Below are 19,613 nucleotides of genomic sequence, written 5' to 3'. Positions count from 1 at the left end.
GCAGGTTCTGGCACAGTGGCCTGGTTTCCAACAACACCAAGAAGGTCACTTTACAGCTAGCCGGAGGAAACAGGCAAGGGCAGGTAGTTTATGAATAGATGCAGAAAGTGAACATGTAATTAACGTAAAATGTCTTAGGCAGTATTTGATGCTGTGATTAGGAAAGGTTTCAGGTGGGGAGGATATTTAATCCAAGACTTGAGTGGAGAGAAGGTGATGCTCAACAGAAAGAGAGGAGAGTACAAAGCAAGCACAGTGGCTTCAAACTGAGAAACTGAAAGAGGGTCGGAGGAGAGGGAAGATAGTAAGTACAAAGAAGAGTGGTTGAGGGTGCATCTGTACAGCTTGCTGTGATTAGGAAAGGTTTCAGGTGGGGAGGATATGTAATCCACGACTTGAGTGGAGAAAAGGTGATGCTCAACAGAAAGAGAGGAGAGGAGAATATTTCAGGCCGAGTACAAAGCAAGCACAGTGGCTTCAAAATGAGAAACTGAAAGAGGGTTGGAGGAGAGGGAAGACAGTAAGTACAAAGAAGAGTGGTACAGCTGATGTAGGGCCTGGAAGGCCGCTGGAAGGAGTTGTCTCCTTTCTAACAGCCCTGGGTAGCCATTCGAGGGCCCTGAAAAGGAGAGTAATTTGAAGACATGCATACCACAAAGAGGATGCATGTGTAATTTGGAGAAAGTATAGAAGAAACCATTTAGAAAGTGATTTCCTTAGTCCAAGTGAAAGATAACAGTGGTTTGGATGTGGGTGGTAGCCATAGACATGGAGTATAATAGAATCAAGGGTGATTCCCCGGTTTGGGGTTAAACAACGGGGAAGATGGTGTGTCTGTTTCTGAGATGTGGGAGATAGCAAGGGGACTAGCTTGGGCCTGCATTTGGGTAAGAGTTTGGCTTATATGAGTGTCTTTCCTTTTAGGTTGGAAGTTTTTCAAGGTCAAAGACTTGTCTTACTAATGTCTAGATTCGAAACTGTCATTCACAAAACCTGCTTAGTAAATGTTTAGCAAACAGATTAAGAATACAGTTTTAATGAGATATATGGATCTTTATGGAAAGGTTTTTTTTTACTAATTTCTCTGGGCGTCAATGTTCTAAATAACAGAAAATGGCATATTGTGCAAAGCAATGCATTTTTGGGGCATGGGGTCAATTCCCAGATTACACTGCAGCTTTTGAATAATCTCAAACTCATGTTCAAGATCCTTAAACAAAAGATAAGAAGAGAGCCTCATGATAAAATGAGGAATTAGGCCAAGGCATTCAGAATTGAAGTGAGCAGCTGTGTGTGTTTTTTTTGTTTTGTTTTTTTTTAAAATATATTTTATTGATTTTTTACAGAGAGGAAGGGAGAGAGATAGAGAGTTAGAAACATCGATCAGCTGCCTCCTGCACACCCCCTACTGGGGATGTGCCGGCAACCAAGGTACATGCCCTTGACCGGAATCGAACCTGGGACCTTTCAGTCCGCAGGCCGACGTTCCATCCACTGAGCCAAACCGGCTTTGGCTGCAGCTGTGTGTTTTAGACCACATCACAGTTGGCTGAGGAGATGGGTCTGGAGGCATTTGGTAATACTACCATGCCTCCCGTTCACCTGGGTTCAGTTCACAGACATATTTTGTCTCTGCTCCCCCTGCAATACTCATTTGTAAAAATTCAGATAAAAATTACTTCATACTTCATCTCCCTGGCTTCATGCTACCCTCAGCTGCCACCTGCTGTAGAGAATGATCGCCTGAGAACAGAAACATAATTGGAGAAAAATGTCTTACTCTGAGGTATAGGAAGCAGACACCTTGTGAAGCTGACTGCTCCAGCGACCTGGCAGAATGAAGCAGAATTCAGCCTATAGCCATGCGGTCTATACCTTTTCTGATGTTACTAGTGTAAATACCCTCAGCCTAAACTAAGCACCAGGAGATACACTGGAAGAACACTGAGAGGAATATGGGCCCTGGCTAAATACTTGTTATTTAAATCCGGATGTTAAGCTGCTTAGACACAGGAACGTGTTAGTTTCTCACGATGGAAAACTCGGACTAAGATGCTTTAACAGTTCAGCACATATTTGCTGCGTGTGGAGAATCTGTAAGTGGAGAATGCAGTGAACACTCTGCCAGGAAAACGGATTCCTGCCCGTGAACCCATTTAGAGTGAAGGCAAGGCCATCTGTGACGCAGGGCAAAGGGCGGTGTAAGCGGTCCTTCCCCTAGGAGGTCCGGTGGGATGGAAATGGTGGGAGTTGAAGTTCACAGGAAGAGATTCTCTTCCTGTAGCCCTGCCTTGTAATGTCTTGGGTAACAGAAAACCAGAGACTTCCAGAAAGAGTCTTTCTAGACATGGAGATCACCTCCAGTGAGCATCATGGAATCTGTCATAAGACTAATTCACAGGAACCCACCTGTCCTCAAACCTTATGGAACTCAGGCAATTTTTCCTGTCCCAACATCTTCCCCAGCTCTCATGCTGTTGGGCTCACTCTCAGGGCCATAGCATAAGTAGTGAATACACATAGCCCAGAGTGAATACACACAGCCCAGAGTGAATACAAATAGCCCATAGTGAATAGCCCAGAGTCCATGTCAGGGGAAGGGTGGCCTGGAGGGGACTGGAGGTGTTACAAGGAGCCTTCCTCTTGGAAACCTCTGGTCTAGTGCTTTCTTCTCTGCCGTTGAGGACACGAAGATGTTAGAAGTCTATAATAATGCCTTATGCCGAAGGACAAAGCAGGGAAGAATATTATCCAAAAGCTTGGTTCTTGACACCAACTCCTGAGGAACCCCTAGTTACTGGCCTCAGGTCTGCTTAAAAATTCTCTCCAAGATTCACAAATGGACTGGATTCTAGGCCCTGAGATGTTTGCAAGGAGGAGAGGCAGGCTGGAGAGCGGATAGCCTGGGAGAGGACTCTTGTGAACAAACCAGATGAGTGCGGAAGGAGAGAGTCCCGCCGAAGGAATAAGAGGATGCTGCAGATTAAGGCCTGGCTTGAGAACACACTGAAAGCCAAGCATGGGTAGTGTAGTTTGCCTTCAGTAAACAGGCAGAGCTTTTCTTTGGGGAGGTACACTTAGGGGTTTGGGAAAAGTGAATTAGAAGTAAGAGGTTTCAGGTCAGGTTTTGTAGGCACCTTCGTAGTGCATGTATGTATCACTTGTTTATAAATTTTGGTTAACATGTTCAGAATTTATAATTATGATTTAATTGTATGGGTCCAAATACAACAGATAATTTTTTTTCTATGGACTCATAAGCACTTTGTAACTAACTTCTTTACACTTAAAAATTGTGGTATGAAAATGTACAATTTTAACCATTTTTAAGTATATAGTCTAGAAGTGTTAAGTGCACTCATATTGTTGTGCAACTAATCTCCAGAGCTCTTTTCACCTTGTAAAACTGAAACTCGTACCTGTAAAAAATATAAGTCCCCATTCCTTCCTTCACTTGACCCCTGGCCGTCACCATTCTACTTTCTGTCTCAGGAATTTGACTACTTTAGGTACTCCATATAGGTGGAATAATACAGTATTTTTTTTTTACTGATTTATTTCACTTAGCTTAATGCCTTCAAAGTTCATTCATGTCGTAGCACATATCAAACTTCTTTTCCTTTTTTAAGGCTGTGTAATATTCCATTGTATGTATCCATTCATCTGTCAATGGACACTAGGGTTGTGAATACTGCTGCTATGAACACGGGTGTACAAATATTGTTTGAGTCCCTGGTTTCAAATTTTGGTGTATATACACAAAAGTATAATTGTTGGATTATTTAGTAATTCTATTCTTAATTTTTTGAGGAACTGCCATACTGTTTTCCCTAACAGCTATATCATTTGACATTCCCACCAACAGTGAACACAGGTTCCATTTTTCCACATCCTAACCAACACTAGTAATTCTATTTCTGTGTATTTATCTGAAAAAAAAAACGCACACACGCAAAAAAACACTAATTCAGAAAGAAAATATGCACTCCCATGTTCATTGCAGCATTACTTACAATAGCCAAGATATGGAAACAGCCTAATATATCACATCTTTATCATATCACATCTGTATCTACTCATCTGTTGAAGGGCAGTTAGGTTGTTTACATATCTTGGCTATTTGTGTGTGTGTGTGTGTGTGTGTGTGTGTGTGTGTGTGTAGACACACATACATACATAATGGAATACTCAGCCATAATTGCCCAATGTAGTCAATACTTACAAGAGTAGCAAATGTCCCAGAGCCATCGGGGTGACTGTCATGGCCCTGACAGTGATTCCTGACTTCCTCCATGAGATGACACAGGAAAGGCTCATGGACCTGCCCCAGGAATCCTGTCCCAGCCTTGTGTTGGCAGGTGGAGCTCACCACACCTCCCTATTAGCCCTTCATGTTGACCTCTTCTCTTCCCAGCATGTGGCCTGGCCCCTCAGTACCTATGGGATGACTTCCAAACTCCAACACATTCATCCATGACTTTGTTCTCTAACACTGTGTTCTGCCACTTTCCACCTTGAACTTCATGCTTTGTTTTAAGTGGACAAAACATATCTTTCACACCTTGCTCCAGGTCAAGCCTTTGTCTAAAACCATCTATTAAAAGCGTAGCTGAGTAAAGGAATTGTCTCCTCAGGAAGTGTCTGTGCATCTCCAGTTTGAGCTTTCTTTTTATTCTCTGGAAGGCATTTTGTGCATACCTTTACTATCGCCTTTTCCATTCCATTTAACTGGTGCTTATGGTGCTTTCCCAGTAGCCTTCTTGTGGGCAGGAACCATTCCTTCCTCCCCTTGGAGTCTGCAGAAGCCTGCACACAGGGGCACAGTGAGTGGTGGGTCGTGGCCAGCAGATGTACTCTCAGAACACAGGGTGTGTCTGTTCCCAGGTCTGCAGGTGCCTTGTACTTTAGATGGGTACTGTGCACGGCTGGTCCCTATCTTTTTGTTTCTCATTCACACAGATGCACTTTTACAAGTTTTGTGGCTTCCTTAAATATTGAGGAATTAAAGTTTATCTTTTTGTTTCTCTGTTATATACACTTAAGTACGTTTTTGAAACAGACTAAAAGTTTACTGCTTAGTGTACTTGGTTCCTCTTAGAGCAAAGCTTTCTTAAAGAATTATATCTTCTGGCCCTAGCTGGTTTAGCTCAGTGGATAGAGCATCAGCCTGCAGACTGAAGGTTCCCAGGTTCAATTCCAGTCAAGGGCACATGCCCGGGTTGCGGGCTCAGTCCCCAGTGGGGGGCATGCAGGAGGCAGCCAATCAATGATTCTCATTATTGATATTTCTCTCTCTCCCTCTCCCTTCTCTGAAATCAATTAAAAAATAATAATTATGTCTTCTATACAAAATAATGTATCCAGTAAGATCCAACTCATCTTCAAAGCAACCGGTGTTTCATCTTTGTTTAGTAGGCAACCTACTAAATCTCCAAAGAACAGTAGCTAAAATGACAACAAAAAAAACACCATGCTCTGAATTATAGTAAGAGATGGAGTTTCTAAAAGTGAAGTTCTTGCTACCCAAGAACATTTTATCAGCCCGCTGGGCACATAAATTTGGGTGCCTCGTTTCTAACATAGTTTTGGAACTTACTGCTGGCCTACATCTCAGGCTCCCTGGAAATTGGGATTTGTATGCACACATGTGTGGTACTTGGTGCCAGAAGATTTTTGGATGAGGCAAAGCAGCCTGGTGGCTTCCTTTGAGAGTTAGCTTCACTTTGGAGAAAAGCCCAGCCAGGGCCTTTGCCAGAAAGTAATCTTGCTGCTGGGGAAACATTCCTCCTCAACCGGCACAGGGTCTCAGAGGCCAGGCCACTGCTTGGGCCTCGTCTGTCTTGCTCTGACACTGCGAACAGGCAGCTGATTTGGCAGGATGTGGAAGCTTTCACAGCTTCATGAAAGTGCTCTAAGCAAATTTACTTACAACCCAAGTTCATTTCAGTCTTGAAATAAAGGAAGGGATTTTCACTTGTGCACTATTTTCCTTTAAACACTAACCAGTGGCGAACTCATTTAAGTGAATATATTTGAATAATTAAATTTTGAAGAGGGGAAACACCCAGGTTTCAAATCCAATTGGACCAAAAAATGTCAAAAGTAAAAAATTAGACCTGTATTTGGTAAGCCGTCCCAGCAGCTTCTTAGAGTATAACAGTCTAAGGTAGGGTTTGCTTGGCCGACAGACTTCTGTAGTTGTAGAAGGCCTAGCAGAAGATGTCTGATGTCATCAGTGATCAGGGGATGAAGACAGATGACTGTCCCATGTTTCTAACCTAACTTTTTAATTTAATTTAATTTAATATGTTTATTATGATAAATTTAGAAATCACATAAAAAAGAAATTATTGCAGAGTTAAACATGTTCTATATTGTAGTCCATCCCTCTGTCTATTCCACTATCTACTCATCTTTCTCAATCTTTCTCTGTATGCATGTGCATATATATGGTGTATATACACACATTTATATATATATATAAACATATATATCCATATACACACACACACATACACACACATATATATATATATACATTCTTTTATGAAAATGGGTTCAAATTAGACTTGTAAAAGTTTTCTACATTTGGAGATCTTTTCCTTTCATATATATTTTGACACATCATTTTAATATCCAAGTGATAGTCCGTTGTATGGATATTCCATACCTATTTAACTTATCTTCTATTGTTAGGCATTGTGTGGGATGAACATATTTGTAGCTATATCTTTGTGTTTATCCATGATTACTTCCTCAGGGGAGAAAAAAAAGTAGAAATGGAAGTACTAGGTCAGAGGGTGTACATGGTTTTAAGGCTGTCTTGATACATTTTTACAAATTGTTCTATGGAATGATTGTTCATATCACTACCATTTCCCACTGACACTGTTTGAGACTTTCCATCTGCTTGCAAACTGGAAATAAATCCTCTTGAAGTGTCCACTGTGTCAATAGAAGTACACCCTTCTGGAAGCAGCTCTGAGCTGTATTCACAGGAACTAGAGACTAGGGCAGTGGTCGGCAAACTGCAGCCCCTTGAGTGTGTGGCTCTTCCACAAAATACCACGTGCGGGCGCGCACGTACAGTGCGATTGAAACTTCGCGACCATACTCAAGGGGCCAAAGAGCCGCATGTGGCTCGCGAGCGCAGTTTGCCGACCACTGGACTAGGGCATCCTGCTAACAGCGGCTGGATCCCCTAAGTGTGTCCTGGGCATCCTGATGAGCACCAAGGATTCATCAACTTGTCCTGTGCTGAGCTACATGCCATAGGGATGCTGCATGCAGTTAGTTCCAGCCTTCCCGGTCCTTTCAGACTAAGAGTAGGGATGGAATTTTGGAATATAAAGCTGGAAGGAACTATGTTCCCAATCACCAGCTGTCAATTATATGAAAAAACAACAACAACAACAAAAACATCTTTCATTTCCCTTCCTACCTCCCACCTCTTCCCTCTTTCTTCCTTATGCTCTCCCTCCCCATTCTCCCTGCCTCCCCCATCTCCCTCCCTCTCTTCAACTGAAAGGATAAATAAGTCACATTAGGGAGAAAGTAAGATGACAACAAGCAGGGTTACCTCCTTTGCTGTACTGAGTCTTAGCTTCCCTATAGATGACTTTAAGCTTCTAGGAAACTGGCACAGAATCTAATTTGTTGTTCACTCTGTGCCCAGCTTCATACCTGGAACTTAATAGACATAAAATAAATGTGAACTAAGTGAGTGCAGTTTCCCACCTTGATTCATACCAATGTGGAAGGGGTTTTAGAATCAGAGTCTGGCCATAGCTGGAGATGCTCTTGGTGAGATTTTGCACTCTCACGTGAGGGCATGCATGTCCTGGAGGAGTGGTCACGTTGCCTGTAAATGCAGTCCCCTGCTAGGTCTGCTTTCTCTCTGCTTTTCTTTCATTTTTGCTACTTTAAACATTGTTTTATTCTTATTGTTTTTTTCTTGCTGACCTTGAGCATGAAAGTTTTATACATGTAATTGGCAATATTTATGTTGCTGGTGATTTGGTAATTAACCCGTGTTTTAGTTGATGGATATTTACTGTGTTTATCTCTGCTGGTTTATTTTATTGGGGCTTAACCATTTTCAAAACTTTGCTTTGCTGTAAGGCCGATTTCTTCTCCAGCTTTTTGTCTCAGTTGCCTTGCCTTTTTTTATGGACCATTTCCGAACTTTACAGTTGCTGTGAAGTGCCTTAAAGGGGCTTGTTAAAACACACAGTCATGGGGGACTTGTGATAAAAGCAACTGGGAAGAAGTGGGTTCTTTCCTTCCATTAACAGAGACTAGTGTTAATTACTGACTTTGCTCTTTCCTTTTGTCCTTGAATATTATTTCACTGGGAGCCACTTTCAATGATCCGCTCCCAGTGTTTTCTGTTTTCAAAGTAGTCAGAAACCTGAGCTATAGAACTTAAAGAATAATTTGTCTTTATTTAGTCCCTTTAGGTCTGCATTGTGCTTCACTCATTTTATAATTGTTCAATCTCAAGCTGAATTGTAAAGGTCAAGTAGGAAATTAGGCTTTTCCTAGTGCAATGATGAAAGGTAGTTATGGACCAAGGTAGTTATAGTTAGTAGCTTTCTTTTAAAGTAACATTATGTTAACTTGATTACATGCCACCGGCTCTGTGTACTTAACTCATTTGATTGCAGCTTGTTGCAGATTCAATCAAGGGTTTCAGATGTGCCTGTCCATTCTTGCTCCCAGGTCTTTGTACATGGGTTTCCTCCCCCTGTAACACTCAGCATGTGTTTGCCCACACTTCACATGGCTGAATCCTCAGTTTAAGTCTTACTTCCTCATAGAGGTCTTACCAACCCCATCCAAATTTCATAGCCCTGGCCATTCATTCAGTATGTCCTCTATTTTTCCTCGGTAGCACTTTAAATAGTTGGTAATTTTGTCTGTTGGTGCATCTATTTGTTGACTCTAGGTCTGTGGAGAGAGAGAGGGAGAGAGAGAGAGAGAGAGAGAGAGAGAGAGAGAGAGAGAACATTGTTATGCCCTGACTGTTGGCAGTGAGAATGGCATCAGGTGTTAGACTGGTGGGGTCAGACCATACCTGCATTCAGCTACCTCGGTACTGAGTTCTGGCTAAGAAACAGTTCAAAGCAAAGATTCAAACTATAATAGAAGGTTTATTTAGAAAGTCATGGAGGTAGAAGAAGTGAGCAGTAGAAGAAATGGGCTCAGGAAACAAAATACAGAGGCACAAGAAAGGCACTTGGAGCTTAGGAGAATGAGAGAGACAGGAAAATGTGCCTTGTGGAGAAGAAGAGGGGGAAGGGAGGGGAAAGCATGGTGTTTTCCTGGGTCCTCCATCCTTACCTGAGGATTTCCATTGATTTTTAAAGAGAGTGGAAGGGGGCAGGGAAAGAGAGAGAAACATCGATGTGAGAGAGACACATTGGTTGGTTGCCTCCTGCACTGGGGCCAATAATGGAACCTGCAACCAGGTACATGCCCTTGACCAGGAATCCAACCTGCAACCCTTTGGTGAGCAGGCCAATGCTCTAACCACTGGGCACATTGGCCAGGGCATCCTCCTAAGGGTTTTTAAGAGTGGAGATTTTAGGGGAGGTCCCGGGAGAGCATCTCAATAGAACATTCATGAGCTTCCCGGTGTGTCCCTTTAGGGTCATGATCTTCACTGATTGGCTGGTGCCAGGGAAGGGGGTCATTAGTCAGTGCAGCTGGTCCTGAGGTCAGCTGTGGAGTCCCTTGTCTGGTTTTCCTGTTTTTCTGGGCCTGGAGCTGAAAACAACTGAGAACAAATAAACTGCATTTATTTGTTGCGGGTCAGAACCTTATTATCCTGAGGACTTATTGCTTAAGGCCTATTTTCTGGCCCCCTTGTTCATTCACCCTCTAATGGGGTCTAATCTGCATGACACATGACTAGCAACAGGCCAGGGAGGAAAGGGTACCTTGGGGGTTAGATCTTTGTTTTTCCAATTTTGCCTGTTGCTAGGCACTCCAGTGACCTTATGTACCTGCCCATGGTGCTTGCTCTGCTCATGTCTGTCTAACTGCCTACCACATGATGAGGTACTTCCATCCACTTTCCCCCCCCCCCCCCCACCCTTTTTTTTTATCACAGACCATAATTCTAACCTGGAATAGCTATGTCCCACATTAGTGACATCAGATGTTTTGTCATCATCCACAACCCCCATATCTAATGATCTCCTAAAGGTTAATTATCATCATTGTTGGGAATAAATGGAAATGAACCAGAGATTCATAGAAGCAAAAAGGAAGTGAAATGGTAGCTGTAATCACAATAGATTTAAAAAAATGTGAAACAGGTAGTTTGTCTCATTATAAATTTAAATGCTTATTACCAAAAAGTAAAACATTCAGGAATGAATGAAGTAATCACAAGCATTCATAGTCCTTCCACCAAGAAATAATGATTGGTTTATATTTGTAACATTTACTTATATTTTATAGTATTTAGTTAATTGTACATCATATATTATAATTATTCATTATAAAGAGCATTTATAAAGTAAAATTGAGATCACACTAGATATACAGTTCTGTATTCTGCTTTTTCTTTTTAAAAAATGTTTCTTTTCTTTAATTCTCACCCGAGGATATTCTTCCATTGATTTTTAGAGAGAGTGGAAGAAAGTGGGAAAGACAAAGAGAAACATCAATGTGAGAGAAGCACATGGATTGGTTGCCTTCTGCATCAAGCCCTATCCAGGGCCGGGGCTGGGAGGAGCTTGTAACCGAGGTACATGCCCTTGACTGGAATGGAACCCGGGACCCTTCAGTCCACAGCTGATGCTCGATCCACTGAGCCAAACCGGCTAGGGCTCTACTTTTTCTTTTAATATTTTATTGTGAACTTTCCCCCAGGCCATTGAACACATCTTTCTGTGTTTATATCATAATGTAAAGTTTGCTTATCATTAATTGCTTTGGGAAATTTTTCCCTTTTTCCCCCACATAAATTGTTGATTGCATTGCAACTAATCCATTTATGTAAATATTTTCCACTTGGTTAGTTTTTCACCTATATCCATACCTCCCTGAATTGTTCACTTGATGGGAGCTGCGCTTACATTCCAGCAACAGGGGGAGGAATGAAGAGAGAGAAGCCAGAGAGAGAGAAAAAGAAGGGAAAGGAAGCTTGGAAGACCAAGTACAGAAGAGACATGACAGTGGAGAGCTGGGGGTGGGCAAATGGCCCATGGAGGCACAAAAGGCACTCCCATTCCTCCGCCAGCCTTAGTCCCATACCTGACACACATTTCAAGCGTTGCTGTTTGGGCATGTCAGCATTTTGTCTCTCAGCATGCAACATCAAAGAAGTGCAAATGTGTGAAGCAGATTCTTAAAGCTCTTCACTTCAAGGAGGTATTGTCAAGGCAGAGGAGCTGTGGGGCATTTTAAGTCTTTTTTGCATCTTCAAACTTCCCTTTTCTGGTCTCTGTGTTCTCTCTGCCCATAAACATGCACAGCTTTTCTTTTATTAAACTAACCTCTTCTTGGGCTTCCCAGTCTAGATCCCACCACACTGTTCTGTCAGAATCACCTACCATGTACATTTCCAACAGTATGAGATTGCTTATATAAATCATGGAGCATCCATATTATAAACGACATGATATTAAACTATGTTGTAGAATAACAATTAATGATTTGGGGATTTTTTCAAGATATATGTGAAGAGAAAAAGGTTACAAAAAAAGACTCTGTCCTAGTCTCTCATCCATGCGTGTATGTGTATGGCTATGAAGACTAAAGGCTGTATACCATGAGTGCTATACGAGCATTCATGGTGAGGGGCTTACCTCTTTTTTCTGCATTTACTACTGTTAATTACTTTCATCTTGAGAGGGTGGGAAGCACGAAAAGTTATTTCTTAAGGCAAAGAGAATTCTGCATTGGTTGACACCATCTCCTCATCCAGGTATTCTTTGACGGTGTAACGGGAATCTGGCTCTGAGCCTCATGTCACTGACTTCAGATCACTATCCATAGCAGTCATTGGTTGAACGCCTACTATGTGCCTTGCCCACAGCCCTCAGGATATACAGTCAAGTAAGGCTGGTCTCTGTCCTTAAGGAGCCCTGGTGGACAGGGCTCTATCTGCATTCTGTAACCTGTAGGATCCCAGGTGGTCTTGGCCCTGGCTCCCTCTTGGGTCAAAATTGCTCTCATACCATCACTCTCCACTGGTTCCACCTGCTCTTGCCATGCTGGTCTTGTTGTGTTCCCAGTGTGCCATACACATTGTCTCCCAGTCATTGGCCTGGCTTCTCCCTCACGTTGGCATCAAATACATATATCCCTTGCTCTCTACACTCTCCTGGATTCATTATTTCTTTTCCACAGCACTTACCACAAAACACACTGTTCCCCTAACTAGAATGAGAGGTTTATGACACCAGTGTCTAGGACAGTGTCTGGCACATTGGTTGTCTGTTGAACAAAATAATTAATGGATGTGGGCACCACTCACTGATTCCCGTGCCTTTTGTAGAAGACTACAGAGGAAGGAAAGGTAACCCAGGAAGGTTAGTTACCCTTTGACATTCTGCCCAGTCTAACTTCTATTTCTTACCACTTCCCTTTATTTATTCAAAGCAATATCAAAACAAGGCTCTCTACTGCTTTCTTTGCTTATATAATTTGTCTTTCTTCTCCTATTTTTTCCTACTAAATCCCCCACTTTCCACACTATGCCCATTGTTATTCTGTTTATCTGTTAAAGCCCATCTCAGACATTAGCTTTTCTGGGAGGCCTCCTCAGCTCCCTGCAGCCATGAATGCTGTCCCTCCACCCCATGTCCTGTTGAAAATGCTTGCATGGCTGAATGAGTGTCACTAAAATTGCCTGTGCTGCACTGTTCTGGTTTGTCCAGCAGGGAGAAGTACAGCTTGGAATGATGAATTATCTTTAACTTTTAGGATGCCCTTTCTGGGACAAAAGTTACCATGGTGTGGTTGAGGAGATAAAATGGGAAGTCAGAGTCAAGGTTAGGATGGAAGAGGAGTAGGAGAATGTGGGCTTTACTCTTGGCTCTTCTAAAGAGGAGGTCCTCCTGGACCATGGACCTCTCTCTCAAACTCTTGGGGCCTCTGTCTCCTGTCCTGTAAAGTTAAGGGGGGCCAGAAGCAAGGTATAGGGCTGTGTGCTGCGTTCAGTGCATGCTCTTTTGAGTTTTCATGTAGTTATCACCACCTGTGATGCTTGATCAGGGCTGTCCTGCGTTTAACATGTGGTCCTGGCCATCTTTATTAGAGTAAGTCATACCACTGTTAGGAAAAATAAGCTGAAGAGAAAGTCACTTAAAATGCTCAAATTTTAGCCCTAACCGGTTTGGCTCAGTGGATGGAGCGTCGGCCTGCGGACTCAAGGGTCCCAGGTTCGATTCCAGTCAAAGGCATGTACCTTGGTTGCGGGTGCATAGAACTTTTATTTCTTTGAGCACTTTCATTTGTAATCCAAAAGGCTTAAGACTGGCTCCTGGAAAGTCTTTAGTGAGTCCTTTCTAGACCAGGGATTTGGAAGTTTATGAGAAAGCCAACCCCAGAGTACTATGGGTAGTTATGTTATAAACTGATTTTTACCTAAGTGGGGCTTAATTTTACAAACTCTAGTTAATTTGCATTGTGAGACCACATTTTGATATACACACCTTGATTTCAGTTGTATGTAAGTCACTTCACTGTAGGATAACCTGATGTGTTACACCATGATTTGGGGGAGGGGATAAAAGGAGGCAGGGAGGGAGTGGAAAAACATTTCCAACCCTCTCCACAAAGCAGCTAGCTATTCTTAGCTTTCTAGTGAAAGTTTTCATGAGAGCAGATGAACATGGCAAGACAGCAAGGCCTTTCCCTGAAGAGTTGGAGCCTGGATGAATGGCCAGTTCTTTCATGTTTCCCTGTGCCTACCTTGGGATGGTAACTGGCTTCTTCTCATTATTTAAAGAACATTTATGATGTCAAGGTTCTCAAGGTCAGGACCTGAGCAAACTCTAACATTCAAATCCAAACTTTCTCTTTAGTCTTTAAGATTTCCCTTGGGATTTGCTCATTCATAAGGACACTTGAGACTGACTAGAAGTTTCTCAGGGTGGTAGGGTGGTGAGAAGATCAGTCATTCTGGTCTAAACTATTACAGAATCCACTGTGGTCAAAACTGAATCCCTGAGGAAGGATGAGGGAGAGGTGAACCATCTTATCCTGAGATCCAGCCTTTTCTATCTTCTTTCCATCTATCCCTGATCAGGATCTGAACTGGAACCTCACCCAACATTCCAGGAAAGAGGCTGGAGTTCTTTAAAAATGACATACTTGATCAGACCAGCTCAGTACATAATGAAATGTGGGGCCTCTTGTTCACATATTAAGAATTTCAAGGTGACAACAGTAGAGCTTCAAGTGAATATAGGGCCCAGTGCAACCTCATGGATTGTACACACATGAAGGCATTCCTATATTTTATTATAACCTGAATCTGGTAGGAAAAATCCAGGCCTACCCACTGACTGGAATTCTGCCCTTACCTGTTCACATTCCTACGGAAGATATCCAGGTGAGGGACTGCCTGACCTTCAGCTCACCTCCATTACAGGGTAAGAGCTCCTTTCCAGGCATAGTGTGGCCTGGAGCTCAGCTTCCATTCCACTCTGTAGCTGCCAGTGAAAGTGTTGGCTGGACCTAAGGAGCCATTTTCCTCCTTTTAGATTAGAAAGTAAAATGACTTCAGAGGTATAAAAGTAATTACCAATGGTTTTGTTTTCTTTTGTTTTACTCTTATTTTTAAGTAAATGGGAGTCATTATTTATCAAAGACATATTGCTTTCAGTAGTAGAAAGCAATCAAGCCTTTTTCCTATTTAGAAACAGGTCATGAAAATGAAGTCATGCTACTTCATTAAGAATTAAAATTGGAATCTCTCTCTGATTTCTTTTTAAATATTTAAAAATTTTTTCAATTGCAGTTGACATACAATTTTATATTACTATTTATGATGTCAAGGTTCTCAAGGTCAGGACCTGAGCAAACTCTAACATTCAAATCCAAACTTTCTCTTTAGTCTTTAAGATTTCCCTTGGGATTTGCTCATTCATAAGGACACTTGAGACTGACTGGAAGTTTCTCAGGGTGGTAGGGTGGTGAGAAGGTCAGTCATTCTGGTCTAAACTATTACAGAATCCACTGTGGTCGAAACTGAATCCCTGAGGAAGGATGAGGGAGAGGTAAACCATCTTATCCTGAGATCCAGCCTTTTCTAGCTCTGATTTCTTGACTCAGAACTTTATATTTCAATAGATGGTATTCTTTAGGAGGAATCAGAGCTGCGGCTCATACAACTGAGTGTGACAGCCGCCTCTGATTCAGTACTTTTCCCTTCCCCACCCCAATCACGTGATCTAAAGGGAAATCTCCCAGAGACTCCTGGGTCTTCCCTGCTGCTCTGAGGCCACCCTTCCTCTGACCCATAGTGCACTCCTGATCCATTCACTTCTAGCATCTGCCTCTCCCACTCTTTGCCTCTCCTTACAGTTGTCATCTATTTGTCTTCTAAGAATTTCCTTCTAAGCTTCCCCATCTTTCTAAATCCAGACAGTATATCTCTCTTTTTTAAAATTTATCATTATTGTTGAAAGTATTACAGATCTTCCCTCCCCCCCTGGCCTGCTCTTTTAAGCAGTGGCTATTGCTATGTGACAATGAAAGGATGAAGATTTTCTTTAAGTTGAGCAGATACTGGGGATTTGTCTTGAAAAATTAGTTTGTTTGCTTTCCAGGACACAGTCTGGCAGATGTCTAAGGGCAGTGATGGTGAACCTATGACATGCGTGTCAGAGGTGACATGCGAACTCATTTTTTTGGTTGATTTTTCTTTGTTAAATGGCATTTAAATATATAAAATAAATATCAAAAATATAAGTCTTTGTTTTACTATGGTTGCAAATATCAAAAAATTTCTATATGTGACATGGCACCAGAGTTAAGTTAGGGTTTTTCAAAATGCTGACACGCTGAGCTCAAAAGGTTCGCCATCACTGAAAGCCAACCACTCTTCCTCCTCACTCTTAGCAGAGGACCTTACTTCTGACCTCACAGAGAATACAGAAGTCCTAAGAGAACAACACCTTTAAATCTCATGTCTGCTATAGATTCATTCTTTACTCCTTCCTTACTGTTCCAATGGCTGAACTGCCCTTTTGCCTTTGTCAGGCTAGCTTCCTCTACTTATACTATGGACCCTATAGGATTCAGGGCTAATATTTATTAACTGCTGATTTCTCAGTTTGTACTCTTATTGGATCCTCTACCCTGTAGGGACTAGGGTTATTTTGAGTCTATTTTCAGATGAGGAAACTGAGCCTGAGAGATGCTGAGAACTTGTTCCATGTCACATTGGAACCAGGATTTGATCTGGGCTAGAATAATCCTTGCTCTTAGCCATTGGTTCATCCTTTCTACTCATGCCCAATCAGGGTCCCCTGAGATACCTCCAACCTCTCCCCAATTTTTTATCCCCTCTTTCTTTTGGCTTGTTTACATTGTCATTTAAATATACATAAGTCTCTTAGATATTAAAATGAGCTCCCATTTTCCTAAAACTACCACCTCCCCTTTATAACTAAAGTTACCGGGAAAGCTCTCTATCCCATCTACATTCTCAGTATCCACTTTACTCCTCAGCCCACTGCATTCTGGCCTCAACTCACAGAGGTTACTTCAAGGTCACTGATGACCTCCATGTTATTAAGTTCAATGAATTCTTCTTGGGATCCATCTTAATTGACATTCCTGAAGCATTTCATATTACCAGTCCCTTTCTTGAAGCACCCCCTTCCCTCTACTTCCCTTGTCTACCGTTTCTTGGTCTTCTCTTTCTGTCTTTAACTGCTCACTCCTACCTCATTTGAAGGCCTGTCCTTTTCTGCCAGTCACTGCAGGATCTGTGGACTTCCAGACCAGACTTCAAGCTCCTTTATTCTCATTCTATACATTTGTCCTGTGTAGCCTCAGCCACTATTGTGGTTTCACTTCTTGTCTAGATACTAGTGAATCCCAAGTCTATCTCCATCCTCGATTAAGACCTGACTGCCAGACCTTTGAATCCCCTGCCTGTTGGATATCTCAATTTGTTGGATGATCTTCTGGAATCATTAGATACAACATGTGTAAACTTGATATTATCTTCATGAAGATAGGATAGAAAAGAGATTACAATTATGGGCTCTAGAATCAAGATTGATTCTGCCATTTACTAGCAATATGGACATTGCCCGTAGGTAAAATGGGGTAATGATGGCACCTGTATCACACAAGGCCATTTTGAGAGTTAAATGCAAATTACCTCGAAGCAGGTATAGACCAAGTCTTCAGTGGATGTTAGCATCAGTGGATATTAAATACTACCCTCAGCTTCACCACCATGAGTGCTAGCACTAGTACAGCTACCACTGCTTCTTTCTCCCCACCCCCCAGCTGGCTTTACCCCCAGTTATCCTCCCTATCTCAGTGGATCCTAACAATGAGATGCTATTGTTATGGACCTAATATGTGCAGATGCTCTACAGGTATTTTTCATGTATTATCTCATTTGATCCTGGCTACAATCCTTGGAGGTAAGACTTGTTATTTTCTTTAACTTCTGTGAAAATTAAGTATTCAGAGTTAATTTTAATTCATTTAATAGTCTCAAAACCACTAGTATTTGTAACCTGGCCAGAGACCTGAGACTCATCTTTGACTCTTTCTTTCTCATCACAAACCCCCAAAATGCAACCAGTTATCAAGTTCTATCAATTCAACCTACTGAATATCAGAGAATGTTCTCATTTCTTTATCCTAGTTATCCTAGGTCCTGCCTCCATCATCTCTTATTTATATGACTACAAAAGCTTCCTAATTTGTTTCTTCATTTCTCATATTGTTCCCCTCCTTCCTGTTCTCTACAGAACACAAAGTCTGTCTGTTTTTCAACAACCCTATTCCAAGACACTTTTCTACCATCATCACAGGGTCAAGTTCAAAGTCCTAAATATAACTTCAAGGCACTTCACAGTCTTGCTTCTGTTGTTCTATTGAGCTTTATGTCTTGCCATTTCTCCCACAGCAAGCCAAGAAGATTTGGTTATATTGCAATTCTCTTGAGTTTCTGTACATTGCCCGAAGAAAAATGGTGTAGTTTAGATATAGGTTTCCTCGGGTAGCTTGCCTTGATTCTATAAACTTACCAATTCTGAGATTAGTACCCTTCTCTGTTATATCACTGTGTTCCTCCTCATTCCTTATTTGTGACACATATGTTCATTTGACTGTTAAATACTGGGAGCCCTGTGGGTGCAGCGACAACATTTCCCTTACAGACTGCTGAATCCCCTGTGCCTAGCACAGTGCCTGACACGGTGCTCATTAAAAATAACAGATGCTCAGGGTGTCATTTTCAAGAATTGAAGATATTAAAACTCACATTTTATGACCTGAGACCATGCAGCTCATTAGCAATAATTGTAGTAGTTGGCTTTAGTACCAAACGTGGATCCAAGTGCTCCCTCTGCTGTTTACCTGCTCTGAACCTCACTTTCCTGTTCTATAAAATAGTGCCAATCTGCTGGGGTTGGGAGGACAAAGGGGGGTATTGCATACTGAGTGTCCAGTCCATCGCCTGCACATTGTAAACATCTCAGGGGATAGGTTTTCCTTCGAACTTGGGGCACCCAACTTTCAGAGTAGCACTTGGCTTATGGCCATGCACTTGTGACATTGTCAGAGCAGTGTCTATGGACAGTCACACTGAGCTATTCACAGAAAATAAAAATAGGAAAATAGAAAATAAAGACAATTCCGTTGGGGAAATTCTCTGATTTTGAAAATGTTTTATCCAGGGATTCTTTTTGATTTCATAAGTATCTCTAGAAAGACTAAACTGTCCCAAAGTCTAAAAATAACTACTAGGAAACATCCCCAAGGTTCATTTATTGTTATAGGAAAGAGAGTGGTCATATATTAACTTGAATGAAGTTAATACCCACTTATTGTAATGATTTAAGTGTTACGCTTGGAAACTGGCAAAAATCATATATGTATGATTAATTTCTCATGGATGACAATGCCTGTAATCTACAGATTATTTTTATTTGATAGGAGGATAAATATAATCCTAAATGACAAGTTTCAGTGAAGGACTTAATACTTTTATTGTACATCACAAATTTAAACATTGCTTATAAAATTAATTAATTGAGGATATTTTGGAAGCAGGCTGTCTTCTGTTCAAATCCTGGCTCCAGCACACCTTATCTTTATTACCTTGGACAAGTCCATTCACATATCCAAGCTTTGGTTCCTGATCCTATTTGCTATTTTAAGGATTTACAAGGGAGACAGGGTAAGCTCACTTGTGAAACATTCAGGACAAGGTTCATCAGACATCTTATTCTCAATATTGGAGCACATTAAATCGATACCAGAGCTATTTGAAATATTTGTTAGCTCATTGTAAACATAACTGGTCAATTTGCACTTGCACATTATCCCAGGAAAATAATCCATGGTGAATTTTTCCATAGTTCAACTTTTTAGAATATCTGCCAACTACCAAAACAGGA

General features: G+C 41.6%; 1 protein-coding gene across 5 annotated transcripts in view; it reads left to right on the top strand.

The window, feature by feature from the left end:
* Positions 1-19,613, top strand: part of KIF16B (kinesin family member 16B) — a 291,552-nt gene that overhangs the window by 165,069 nt on the left and 106,870 nt on the right. The gene's annotated exons all lie outside the window — the stretch shown is intronic.

Source organism: Myotis brandtii, unplaced genomic scaffold, assembly GCF_000412655.1.
Source record: "Myotis brandtii unplaced genomic scaffold, ASM41265v1 scaffold137, whole genome shotgun sequence".
NCBI classification, from domain to species: domain Eukaryota; kingdom Metazoa; phylum Chordata; class Mammalia; order Chiroptera; family Vespertilionidae; genus Myotis; species Myotis brandtii.
This window is presented reverse-complemented; position numbering and strand designations above follow the sequence as displayed.